This window comes from Haemaphysalis longicornis, unplaced genomic scaffold (assembly GCF_048455015.1).
Source record: "Haemaphysalis longicornis isolate Haplotype H1 unplaced genomic scaffold, Haemaphysalis longicornis Haplotype H1 scaffold_4, whole genome shotgun sequence".
In the NCBI taxonomy this organism is placed as follows: domain Eukaryota; kingdom Metazoa; phylum Arthropoda; class Arachnida; order Ixodida; family Ixodidae; genus Haemaphysalis; species Haemaphysalis longicornis.
Window position 1 is genome coordinate 117,024,693 of NW_027526361.1, and position 13,172 is coordinate 117,037,864.

The 13,172-nt window shown below is 49.6% G+C and overlaps 1 protein-coding gene across 1 annotated transcript in view; it reads left to right on the forward strand.

Moving 5' to 3' along the window:
* The window catches only part of LOC144179303 (uncharacterized), a 160,391-nt gene that overhangs the window by 103,614 nt on the left and 43,605 nt on the right, over window positions 1-13,172 (forward strand). The window lies entirely within an intron of this gene.

Sequence of the window (13,172 nt, forward strand, 5' to 3'; positions counted from 1 at the left end):
GGGCCCACCTGTGCCCGCTCCGGGTTCGGCCGGGTCGCGGTGTCGCTGGTGCAGCAGCTCGTGGACTCGATGCGCCGCTCTCGCCGCTGGGATGGGGCCGTGCTCCCTGGGCCAGAGCCCCCGAGGCCTCCCGCTGAGGTGTCGCCCCGTTGAACCGCGGCTTCCGCCGCCCTGGGCCAGAGCCCACGAGGCCTCCCGCTGAGGTGTCGCCCCGTTGAACCGCGGCTTACGCCGCCCTGGGCCGAAGCCCCCGAGGCCTCCCGCTGAGGTGTCGCCCCGTTGAACCGCGGCTTACGCCGCCCTGGGCCAGAGCCCACGAGGCCTCCCGCTGAGGTGTCGCCCCGTTGAACCGCGGCTTACGCCGCCCTGGGCCGAAGCCCCCGAGGCCTCCCGCTGAGGTGTCGCCCCGTTGAACCGCGGCTTACGCCGCCCTGGGCCAGAGCCCACGAGGCCTCCCGCTGAGGTGTCGCCCCGTTGAACCGCGGCTTACGCCGCCCTGGGCCGAAGCCCCCGAGGCCTCCCGCTGAGGTGTCGCCCCGTTGCCATTGAATCGCGGCTGCTGCCGCACTGAGCCGAAACTCACGAGGCCTCCCGCTGAGGTGTCGCCCCGTCGATGCTTGGAGTCTGGCTCGTCGTTGGTCGGAGCCGAACCTTGCGTTGAAGGAGTCTCTCCGGAATGCCCCACCAGCTCCAGCCCATGGTCGTGGTCATCCTGTCGACTGCGCCAGTTAAATTTCGCCTCTCCATCTTCTTGGCGAACTGATGGAGGCGAAATAGTGATGTTCTTTTGATGCGCGAGCCGAGAGGACGATCTCGACTCGCTCCGATGACCGACGACCGATGCTTGGAGCGGGTGAGGGATGAGGACTGCCTTCCTTGGTAGATATTAGGTTTATTTACATTATTTACAAAGACTCCAACTTTACATCACGTCAGGGTGACGGCTACATTGTCACTCTGACAGCAGCAGCCTGTTCGGCCGAGATCTATACTAAGCTAGATCCCCTCTCGACCGACCCCCGACAAAACCCAACACTCTGGTTTTGATAGCAAAAACTCCGCCTCCAAAAAGGGGGCGTTCAAGAAAGAGAGAAAAACCTTTCAAAACAATTATTACAAACCATTGATTGGCCACAGGAAACAGCCAATCACATACATGTCCCCACCTGCGGTCACGTGACCTAACGCTCTCTCTTACACACTCATAGTGCGTTTCCCGCGAACGCCATAGCACCCGACAAGCAAACACAGTACATATGTGGCCCAAGTGGACACACATTACGTTCAGCGGGCGGCATCTGCACAACATCCAAGCCGAGGGCCCAGAGCAGTCCCCGCGCGGCTGACCTCCCTCCGCGCGACGCCTCCCACGAAGCGTGCGTCTGCGCGAGCGGCGGGACAATGAGGGTTGCTAATTCCCTCCCAGACTAAAGGGCGCCGCCGCCCACCTGAACAGACCACGGGGAAAGACGCCGCCAGCCGAGGCGACCATCGTCGAGGCGAACGACCCGTCGACGAAGAGCGCCCACCGCAGGAGTCGAAGATTTTCCAAACTTACACCGCGCGCGCTTTCAACACTAAGAGATACGATCATCTGGCCGCCCGTCAGCTTGTTATGCCGAATGACCCTGCCACCCTCGACGCGACAGAGGCACTCAGGCTAATCGCCCCCATCCTTTGACACACAAAAGGACGAGCACAACAGCTCTCCGCGGCTCCGAACTTGGCGTCCGCGCGGCTACATGAAAGGGACACGGGAAAGTAGCCACCAGCGGAGGCGACGCCAATACATGGGCCACCGGCGGCCTTCATTAATTACATGCGGAGCCCGAACTTAACACCAAGTTTTGTGGGAGCTCCGGTGTGTTGCCGTCATGAGTTCTCTTTTACTGTGGCGTAAATAATTTACAAAGGCTAAAAACCCCCGTTTCATGTGCAGAAATTATTATTTCACCACTTTTTTTTTTGTAAACTGCCTCAGGGTATTTATTGTTTTTATAAGAAAAAGCAGGATTGAGTAATGGTGTCTCCGTATGTGGACGCGACGCCATTTGCGTAATAAGTATTCTAGAGAGACTGAACCTTTTTTTCTTACCTCTAACACTTGACACTGCTAAACCTCCAAGTATGGAGTTTTTCTGCAGTGAATATAATAATTCGTGACTGAAAGTGCTAAAGAAAATTAAGAGAAGCGCGAAAGCTTTCCCACATCGAAGCTGCGTCACAAGTGCGTCAAAACCTGCGCTAAAAGTGCGTCAAAACCTTCGCTAAAAGTGCGTCCAGGATCGTCAAACTTTCGAAGAACCAAACCGCTAATGATAAACGAACGCATGCGACGATTTTTCGTTCACTAAGCAAACGCATCTACGAATGACGAGATAAAGGTATACTATTGTACCTCTTCATGATCGATGCTTGTATTGTCTTATCTAGAACCATTTCTTTTTCGCGATTTTCAAGTAACCGTGTTCACCCAATCGAAGCCCACTTTTACGCACGTTTCGCGTGTCCAGAGATCTTATCAGAGCTTTTCGGTCCACCAACCGGTCTACGGGAAAGTGCGTTAGTTTTTCTACAGAACTTCATCTGTCCCACTAAGAAAACTTCCGCTTTGAAAATTACACTCGCAAGTTCAGTGCAACCGAGGTGATCCGTGGGCTCCGCCATTTTTCGTTGAATTCGCATTTCGAAACGCAGAACGAAGAGGGATCCCGTACAAAATCACCTGCTTGGAGATGCCGTCAAAAAAAAAAAAAAAAAGCAGTGGCTTAGCTCGGCTATGCCAGGATATACGTAGCGTGAGCATGGGCGTCCTACAAAAAAGCTGCACAGCTTGGTTGGCCCATAATTAAAATAACCTTGCCCTGAAGGGCGGAAGAGAGCAGAGAATGACGCCGACGTTCTCTCCTTTGTCCCGCCCTTTAGCGCAAAGTTTTTTAAATTATGCACGTGCACCAACTAGCCCAACAATCCATGCTACTCAAATGATTACCACACTCAGGTCCTGCGTATCCGTGTGGAACGCCCTTCAAGACTGCGGTCAACATTGCACTTTAGACAGTGGGGCTCTTCGATTTACAGTCTTGGACTCGCCACGGACTCCCCGAGAAGCAGTCCGGCGTTAGATTTTCCCATGTATACCTATGGCTTCGGGGAATCCTCGGACTACCCGAGGACTCTCCACGGTGCCCTGACTGTAAATCGAAGAGCCCGACCGACTGACATTGCTGGTCATGTGACGGCAGTGAAACAGACTGCCTGTGCTGGCTATTTAAGATGGCGAACAATTCTGAAAGGCTTCAGGTTTCTTTTTGTTTTGGTTTTTCTTAGCTCTAGATTTATGCAGTCTTACCGCAAGAACATCAGTTTTCGGACAAATTTGCAGGTATATCTAGCTTAAAATCTTTACCGCTACACTTAGTACGGAGAGTGTAACATCCTCCGATGCCATGGAGGAGAACCTTTTCTTTCCTCCATGTCCCGTGCCGTCCCATCACCTTGTACACCCTATCCTTCGAAATTGCAAAATGTCGGCACCACCGAAGCCCCGAAACAAAACCTACAAATCAGCCCCTCAAAACGCTTGTACGCCTGTACTGCACTGAAAGTCAGGGAGACCAGTAGTATCTTTATTGTGTGAGCCATTTCTACAGACTTCATCACATGTCATCTCGCAATTTTTCCAGAAAAACTCGAGGCGTCTGCAGTTGTATGTATAAGAACGTATTGTGCTGTATGCTAGCGATCAGTTAGCGCGAGTCGAGAACCCTCTCGAAGCGAGACTGACCACTCTTCTTTACAAAGTGACAGTAACGTTTTGAATTTTTTTTATTAACTTTATTTCTTTGTTCGGTAATAAAATCCAATGTATATTCTCCAAGTCTGGTTCTAATTCGCTGTTCGTAATTTTTGTAACCACAAATAGCGCCTTTTTGGTGCTATCCAACCGTACACCGCCCCCCCCCCCCCCCTTCTAATGGATGCCCCCCCTTGCAAAAAGTTCTGCGGACGCCCTTGAGCGTGAGCTAAGGTTCAGCTGGTTATTCTTAGGTTTCCTGGTTGTCTGGGATTGGCTGATTATCATGCTTACTGCTGCGAAAACGATTTCAAATCCAATCCAGTCCAGTCCAGTCCAGTCACTGCTCCTCCCGCATGAGCAGCACGGCTCTCCAGGAGCCACGCGAAGCGCCTATCAAGCGGCTCCGGCGCAGTGACAGACTTGGCTACTGCGCAACGGAGGCGCACAGCTGGGCACGCGCCGGCACCAGTGTGTCTGCCGTGGCAATGACGTCACTCCTCTGGAATGATGCGCCGACTGGCGAATGTGGAGACCCAATTCTCCACGCACCCGCACTACATTTGGATTGGATTTCCAATACAATCCAATTTAATCCAATCCAAATCCAAATCCAATTCAAGCCAATCTAAATCCAAATCCAATTCAATCTGATGCTCTTCGCGCTTGCGCAGTACGGCCCTTCACGGCCCACGCGAAACTGCTCAACCTCGGCAAGTGTAGCTTACGCTACAAAAAAAAAAAAAAAAAAAAAGACATTCTGCAAGGGGTATTTTGCAGCCGAATTGCAGAACCGCTGTCAGCGTTCTGGGGAAATACCCGCCCGAGTTGAAGCCTCTTAAAAACAAAAAACAAAAGACGTCACGCAGCTCGCAGAAAGGGGAAAAATACGCTTTATTTAATCAGACCCATTAGGGACGCCCATGTTTCGCGCAGTTGTAATTGAAGGTATAATACGGATTACTTTGTTTCGCCCTAATGTCGGGGACCGACTTTAGGGAGGTTACGCTGCAGTTGAATTGGGAATTCTGTTTAGAAGAAACGATATTTGTTACTGTTTCTTAGTCACGTGACCTGAAGTTTGTTTCTTGTTTTTGTTTTCTTCTTGTGTCCCCAGCTGAGAATCCGATGCTGTAGAAGACAGCAAGGGATTTTGTGAATGATTAATTATTCTTCAGTGCAGGTAACGGAAAGGGTGGAGGAACAACTTCGTAATAGCTAATGCGATTCTGGCTCTGAACGTTAGGCGGAATCCATTGTTGATGTTGTATAACCGGGCGGCCTGAAGGTAAATTAAAATGGGGCAATTAATTATTTATGCTCATTAGCGGCCGCGTTTTAGGGCACTCGCGCGGAAAATATCAAACGACTTTGTTTCTCTATTAGATTAGCGCTCAACTTCGGTCGCACTTTTTTGTTATCAATGAGCTCGTTCGCGAAGTATGCTGTCGACGTGAAAAAAAAAAAAAAAAAAAAAAACATCTGTTATGTTGATCCTGCTTTACCATAAACCTCTGTACGTCCTGTACAGCTGTCGTATTTGGCCTGGTAGTTGTTCTATTTAGAAGCGTTTTTTTTTTTTTTTTCACCTTCTGAGACGCGTGGCGGGGTTTTATTTTTTTTTTTCGATTTTACTTGGGAAGTCGTTTAGCAAATTTGGAGATACCCCTATAAAGCGCCGTTATTTGTACCCAAAGAACAAAAATGCCGATGGCATTCCGGGAACATTGTGCGTTCCTTTTTTTACGTATTACGTTTCACCCTAAATGCTTAACTACGTAAAGCGAACGCTAAGCTTCTTTGAGCTTGGCTCAGTGCGCGCGTATTTGAAGAACTGTTTAGGGGAAAGTCGCGAATTTTTTTCAATGTAGTTCGTTTACAGTGTGCGCGCTACGTAAAAAAAAAAACTGCTTAATATTTAAGGGGTCTTTCCGCGAAGTGAACGATTCCGCTTTTTGTCATTTCCGCCGTCGTTGTTTACCTAATTGTTCTCTGAGTGTTTATATTATTGTTTGTCTAATTATTTAGTTTTAGCCCGCTTCGAGACAGCGCAACCACGTACATTATTCCGCCGCGGTAGCGGCGCCGCTAACCTCATTGCTGTCGCTATGCTGTCTTTATCGCCGAGCTTGAAACACCCGCCACACGAATCTTCATGATAAGGGCACGTACTCTTACTCGTGTAATTAAACGCCGTTGTGTGAAAGCATAGAGTTTCATACTAATATATACTAGAGGAAAACGTGGCGTCACTGTCTAGGGGAGCCCCGCTTCAGCGAGCGTGCCGTCATGTACCGGGCAGGCACGTTCCACTTGTCCTTGGCATGGCTCACGAACAGGCTGAAAAGTTGGCTTCGGCTAAAAAAGCAGCGATGTTGCCGTAGAAGATTAATCGAATTTGTTTTGTTATTATAAAATTGAAGCTTCAGAAAGGTTTTTTGCCAGGGATCATTTAGAAGAACAAGAAGAAAAAAAATGTTACCCTTTTGTATTGATTTTGTCTCCGAAACAAAAAAAGAAGCCAAGCCAAGTAGGCGGGGTACGTCGCTAGCTGCAATGGCGGCGCCCACGACGGCCCGCGACTGCAGCGACAGATTTCGCTCAAGTATATATACTCGGTTACAACTCAAGAACGGCACCACCTCATGTAGTGTATCACTCCGCCAAAGCGCCGGACCCGTGACTTCAGTGCGCGCGCGTTTTGAAAGGGGTTTGCTATGAATGCGTGATATCGTCTGCCTTGTCTCACGCAGTTTGTTTGTCGTCACCGGAGTCGTTTATAAGCATATTAAGTACAAAAAATCACGGGAACGGCTCACGCCATGTTCAAAACATTCCCAGTAAAGCCCTACTTGCGCCGCTCGGAGAAACATCCGGCTACGGTGATAAGGCACAGCGGCAACTTCCGGTGCCGTTCTTAAGTTGTCACCGAGTATAGTAGTGCGAAGCTCTATGTGTGAAGGCGAATGCGAGTGGTAGCGTTCCGGCATGGGGAGCGCCGCTCCGTGATGCGCGGTAGCATTCGACGCGCACAGAAAGCACCGGCTTGCAGCGCTACACACTGACTGTCCGGGGTGTTGCCAAGCAACGCGTTGGGCAACAGCTGCGGGGCATCTTTTCGCTCTACGACCTTGGCTGACGGGCTTCACATTCCGACAGAGTGACGTTATCCAGCGACGCTCTTCCATGGCTGCCTCCGGCACATGCCGATGCTGTGAAACGCTGTCATATTCATTTGCCCATGTCATGCGCCCTTGAATGACTGGCTTCATATCCTCGCGACCCGAATATTCACAGTGCGGGCATATACGCTCACGCGTTAAAGAATGTACGCAGCAAAAGTGTAAAGAATGGATGGCGTGAAGCACGTAATCGTTGTCACAGATTCGAACTACGGTAGCGTACAGTGCCCGCCCCTCTCTCTCTCTCTCTCTCTCTCTCTCTCTCTCTCTCTCTCTCTCTCTCTCTCTCTCTCTCTCACGCACACACACACACACACACACACACACACACACACACACACACACAGCCAGCAGTCAAGTACGCCAAGGAAGGAGCAAAATAATTTACCGGTCGTCGGCATTGAAGTGCGTTCAAGTCTTTTATATCACAGAAGGGGGGGGGGGGGGGGGGGGACAAAACATGTTCCCAGGTTAGGATCCGAACCTGCGACTTCGCGAATACGCTTCGAATGCCATACCAGCTAGATACCTAGGTAGCCTAGTTGGCAACCAGGAGGCGGGCGATATTTCTATTTCGCTTCGCATCGAGGGGTGATCTATGGAGTGTGGAGTTGCTTGCTCAAGCACCCAAGTTTTTTCGTACGTTTGGTGTTTGGAAGCAAAATTTGGCGCTTTATACCGACGCAACCAAACTTCCTAGTGTCGGGATTGTGGTGGGACTTCTCTGTAAGGCTTCTGCTCCGACATCTTCCCCAACCCGGGCTTTTTGTAAAAGGGCGAGGCAATATTTTACCGCATTTGCGGCTGTGGGAGCTGGGGTCTACTACGGAAATAGGAGATAACTTTTCTTCTTTTTTTTTGCTTTTTTTTTTGTTTTGCTGCTCCCTTATTGTTCCTCGTTTCACAATTCGGCGGGAAGCCTACTGTCACACGGGCTCGACGAGAAAAAAATTGGTCTCTTTCCGACTCCCGACTCGGGGCGCAGAGCTCACGCTTATCCGCCGATTTTTTACGCCCTCGCGCCCTACTTTTCCCTTCCAATAGAGTTGGCTGTTTGTAAAGCGCGCAAGATCGCTTCTTTAAATCGGAAAGGCGTCCTTTCGGATCCACTGCCGTTACTCAGGACACCCGCGTCGCCTAGCTATTTGCGGATGCGGCACCTATATAAGCTTTGACGGGTTGGCAGGCCTAATGTCCCCTTTGTAGTCATTGCGAAACATCCTGCTATGCCTGCGTTCTCATTTTCTGTTCTTTTTTCGCTCTGTGCGCGTAACAAACGATTCTGGCAACTTTTGTTATCGCAGTTTCTTCATGGGCGCACGTTTTGTTCTTTAGCTTTCATCCCCGTTTCCTGCGGAGGGCCGCGTTTTCAATGCACGGCACTGTTGTGCTAGACGCGGAGAGAAAGCACTGGTTTCCTTCGCTCCTTGAATAACTCAGCGTACTTTGGACACTGTCCAAGCCAATCAGCGCCAGCAGTCAACGTTTTAAACTGCCGTGGCTCACGCCTCGAGCTGCCTTGCACCTTCGCTGAAGTGTCTTTATGCTGTAATTTTAGATATATTAAAGGGACACTGAAGTCATTTGTAAACATTGCGGGATTACTAGCGCAAATTGTAGTCCGGACTCAATAGGCCATGTACTGACCATTCGGAGCGCGTGTACGAGAATTTATTTAGTAGAAAAATCAATTCCAAAATACTGTCCTCCTCTCTGCATCCTCGCGTGGCGTTTTCGTGTGACGTCAGGAGGAGATTACTTGGCTTGACTGCGCTACTGCACGGCTCGCCGACTTTCCGGCAGGGTCAGTCGGCCCAGCGTTTAGTCCGCCGGCCGCCAACGGGTCGCCGCAATTCGTTCAGTGAGTTGAAACTAAGCCACGACACGTTTGTGAATGGAAGAATGTGTGTTTCTTTAGTTTGTTAGTTTTTACACTGTATCAAGCTCCGAGTCCAGGTCGCTCCACACTATAACGCTGCGTCGCTGACTGGTACGCTAGTAGGAAAATCTAAGGCCACTTGAAGGCGAGAGAAGAGTCAGCGAAGTCAATATAGGCACTAAGGAAATAAAATCAACTGATACTTTTACCGCAAAGCGTAAAACTAGGAAGCACGAAGCACTTTTTTTGCGCTGGGTGAACATGCACAGTGGTCGGCAGCACGACTACGCATCTGCGAACGCTTCTGTGTTAACGAAATGCAATTGTTAGACGTGGGATATTGTAGAAATTTAGGGGACGCTTACTGCACGAGCGCTTTGCAACGAATAGTCACCTAAGCTGCTTGAAATGCTGAAACTAAATAAAAGCGTAAACTGGTTATATATTATATACCCTATATTTGCAACGCTGGCAGCGCGGGTCCGTGCCGGGTGTTCTGGAGCGCTAGGTATGCTATTTAACAAGTCACAAGTTCGAATCCCCGAGGGTATATTTTTTGTAAGGTGATTTTTTTTTTCGGACGGTGTTTTGTATACTGACTTCGCCATTTTTGGCCCGTAACATTCACTGCTCCACGAACTAGTTCACAGAACGCGCGCAGGCTGACACTGACACGCTAGCGCGTTCTCGTTGGCGTGCTGTTGCCAAAGCACCGACTGCTTGCGTGCAGTGTGCACAGGCCAGAATTAGCAGACCCTTGGCCTGGTGCGACCACGCTTTGTACGATACAGGCATGAGTGAGGCAAGCTCCAAATATGGGGGAAAAGCGGATGACATTTGAGCTACTGCGGTGAAGCGGAGGACGTTCATCCACTGCGTAGGCCTCGACTAGTGATTGCTACGATTCCAAGCCGTCCTGGGAGGCTTATCTTGGGCATTTTACAGCCGACAACAGGACAGAAGCGCGGTACGACGATTACTTAGATATCAAGAATGCCCATCCAACGATGCCGTCGGATGTCAAGCATGTTGTTTTACAGAACCGAAACCGAAACTTGTTTGAATGCTAACCTTGGACATCGTTTAATCAAGGTGCATCTCCTCCCGACGTCACAGCCTTTAGTTGGGGCGGCCGCCGCAGACCGCGCATGGTAGTTTTTCTTCTTTCGCTCTTTATAAAATAATTACCGACTTCTCAACCGGATAAACGATGAAAAGTGTGTTAATTTGAGCCAGGCTACGCAGTGCAAGCAAAACCGGGAGCTTGACAAATTCACTTCAGTGCCCCTTTAACCCTTTCAGCAGTCGCGGCTTCCTGGCGGTGCAGCTAATGCGCCGATCTGATTGGCGGCCAAGCGATCCGACCCTGTAATTTCTGGTGACACTCGCAAGACTAGTCCTACTTGTCCGCAACTCACTCACTCACTCACTCACTCACTCACTCACTCACTCACTCACTCACTCACTCACTCACTCACTCACTCACTCACTCGCTCACTCACTCGCTCATTCACTCACTCACTCACTCACTCGCTCGCTCACTCACTCACTCACTCACTCGCTCATTCACTCACTCCCTCACTCACCACTCACTCACTCACTCACTCACAACCTCCCTCACTCAATCACTCACTCACTCACTTTCTCACTCACCCACTTTGTCACTTTCTCACTCACTCACCCTCTACTTCTCTCACTTTCTCACTCTCTCTCTCTCTCTCACTTACTCACTCCTTGCTCACACGCCCATTTACGCGAAATTCCTCGAAATTCGGAAGCACTGTATAATGTAGCAGTTTCCAAATAAGCCAAATGCTTTTTTATGGCAACCAAGGGATCCCAGTCGTACAAATGTTTTCTCTGTTGACAAAAGAGTCTTGCAATGTAAAAGGGAACGAGGCAAAAAGCCTACACTCGGTTTTGGAGATAGCCTGAAACGACATTGAAAACCACGCAGTGTTGCTGCCTAACTTCGACGGTTCGTAAAGCGGCTTCTAGCTTATGGTGCTTTCCAAAAAAGAAAATAATAACCGGAGGAAAAAACTGGAATGAAAAACTCGGGGCAGATGTACGGGTTACCGAAGAGGAATGTCAGACAAATCTACGATAGCGTCAAGTGTAGTGTTTTGACTTTTGGTTGTGTTTCACGTTGCTTCTGAACTGACAGCTTTGTGCGGCAAGTGTACCCAGAACGATGGGACGTTTGGGAAGTAGAAAGACAGTTCGGGAGCGGTTCGGCAGTTTTCGTGGGGAGAGACAGTGCCCAGGGAATTGTCTGTCTTCCGGAAGCCCTGGGGTGGAGGTAGCAAGTACATAGGTAGACAGTAAATTACAGTCTGTAGAGGTGCCTTAAAAGGAGATTGGAGGAGAAGAAGCAGATGATGTAGATAAGGTACAGCCTGTAAGAAGGGAAACTTAATACACACGAGGATGCCACTGAGCACAGTGCTAAAATTAGAAAAATAGTAAACGTATGAAGAGCTGGCACATGACATCAACCCGACAGAAAGGGATGCCAAAAACAGTGAATCATTCTTATTTCATGGTTTATATTTCAAATGACCCGCCGCGGTGGCTCAGTGGCTAAGGCGTTGCGCTGCTGATCACGAGGTCGTGGGCTCGACTCCCTTCCGCGGCGGCCGCTTTTCTGATTGAGGCGAAAAGCGAAAATGCCCGTGTGTTCGAGATTTCGGCGCGCGTTAAAATCCCCAGGTGGTCAAAATGAATCCGGAGCCCTCACTACGGCGCGCCTCATCGCCTGCGTTGCGTCGACGCGTTAAACCCTGCTATCAATCAGTCAATACAGTTCAAATGACGTCCGTTAAATGGATAAATAACAGGTTTCCTGGTTAAACTACACAATCCGACGGCAAAGCAGTGCGACAGAGGAACTGCAGGGCCCCTTGATTATAACATTACTTCCAACCGCGCGCTTCGGCTACTCTCTGTGTTAGCATTGAAATTCTCTGTGAGACTTTTTTCACCGGCTTTCTTATATCTCTGCATCGTCTCGTCATAATCATGAGCAACAGCCGCGTAATCTTGGGTCGACTTTCACAGCTTCACAGCTCTGTTGACCATGCGGATTGTATGTCGGACAAAATGCCATTTAGATTCTCTTTACTTACGGAAACCCTGGTACACTCAAACGTATGCTTCGCACATAGGTATATCCCTCGCATCGACATCGTGGAAAGTGAACGCGCGTGATCTTGTCGGTTGTCGCCCTGGACGAGAACCGGGGTATGCAGCATGGTATGGCCGATGGCTGGAGTACCCGGGGAAACATAGTATCGCGCCCTCAGATCCAGAAATTCTGTGCCTCAACCGTCATCCTATATATATATATATATATATATATATATATATATATATATATATATATATATATATATATATATATATATATATATATAGTGCCCGCGCGATGTCTTCAAACGTGGCTAGAAGATGTGCAGTCTTTCCGAGCACGCAATTCAGTGTTTAAACAACGGGAAAGACACTCATGAAAGACGACACGAGATGCGGAAGAACTTCGCTTGCTCGTGTCGTCTCGCCTGTCCTTAGTGTTTTCCCTTGTCTGTACACATTCAAGTGCGATTCTCGTAAACAACCCGCGATAGCGTTTACCCGATTTCGAGGAGTACAGTGTTTATCTTGTGTGAGTGTGTGCGTGCGTGCCTGCAGCGCGCTTGGGCTTGTGGGAGAGACGCGGCAGTTTTCTTTCAGATTTCCTTTGGGCCTTTTTTTTCTGTTCTCGGCACACAGGGCGGGTCCCTATTCGCCGCATATCAACACCACCTACCAATTTAGCTGGAGATTTAGTTAGCCGGCAGCCACTTACCGATCAAACCATCTGCCTCGCGCGCGTTTACTTCCCAGTGCGTATAGTTTCCCGGACTAAGACGAGGCAGTAACGGAGCTGCTTCAACCCTCGAACTTAATTATTTCTGCACTTTCCTGGATAACGAAACTGCGCTGCGATTGCGCCAGAGTGTGTCGCGTATACAAAGCGTGCAAACCCCCTTCCGCGTTCTGGGACCAGCCCGCGGCTTCTTCCCGTATCTCCGCGTGCATTTGCCCTTCACGACCGCGTTCGGCGCGTACTGGGAGCTAAGCGTTCGAACGGTGGCCTTATCAGCTGTCTGCTATGTACTTTGCCTTGTGTCCTCTCTGTCAAGATTTCGAGATATCCGGGTTTTCCCGAAGAAACGTGTCGAGGTATGAGGAGGGAGGGGGGGTGGCAACACATAGCACCTACAAGAGGTAAATATTTCGACTGAACCCATATTTGCAGTTATCGGATGGAGTTGAC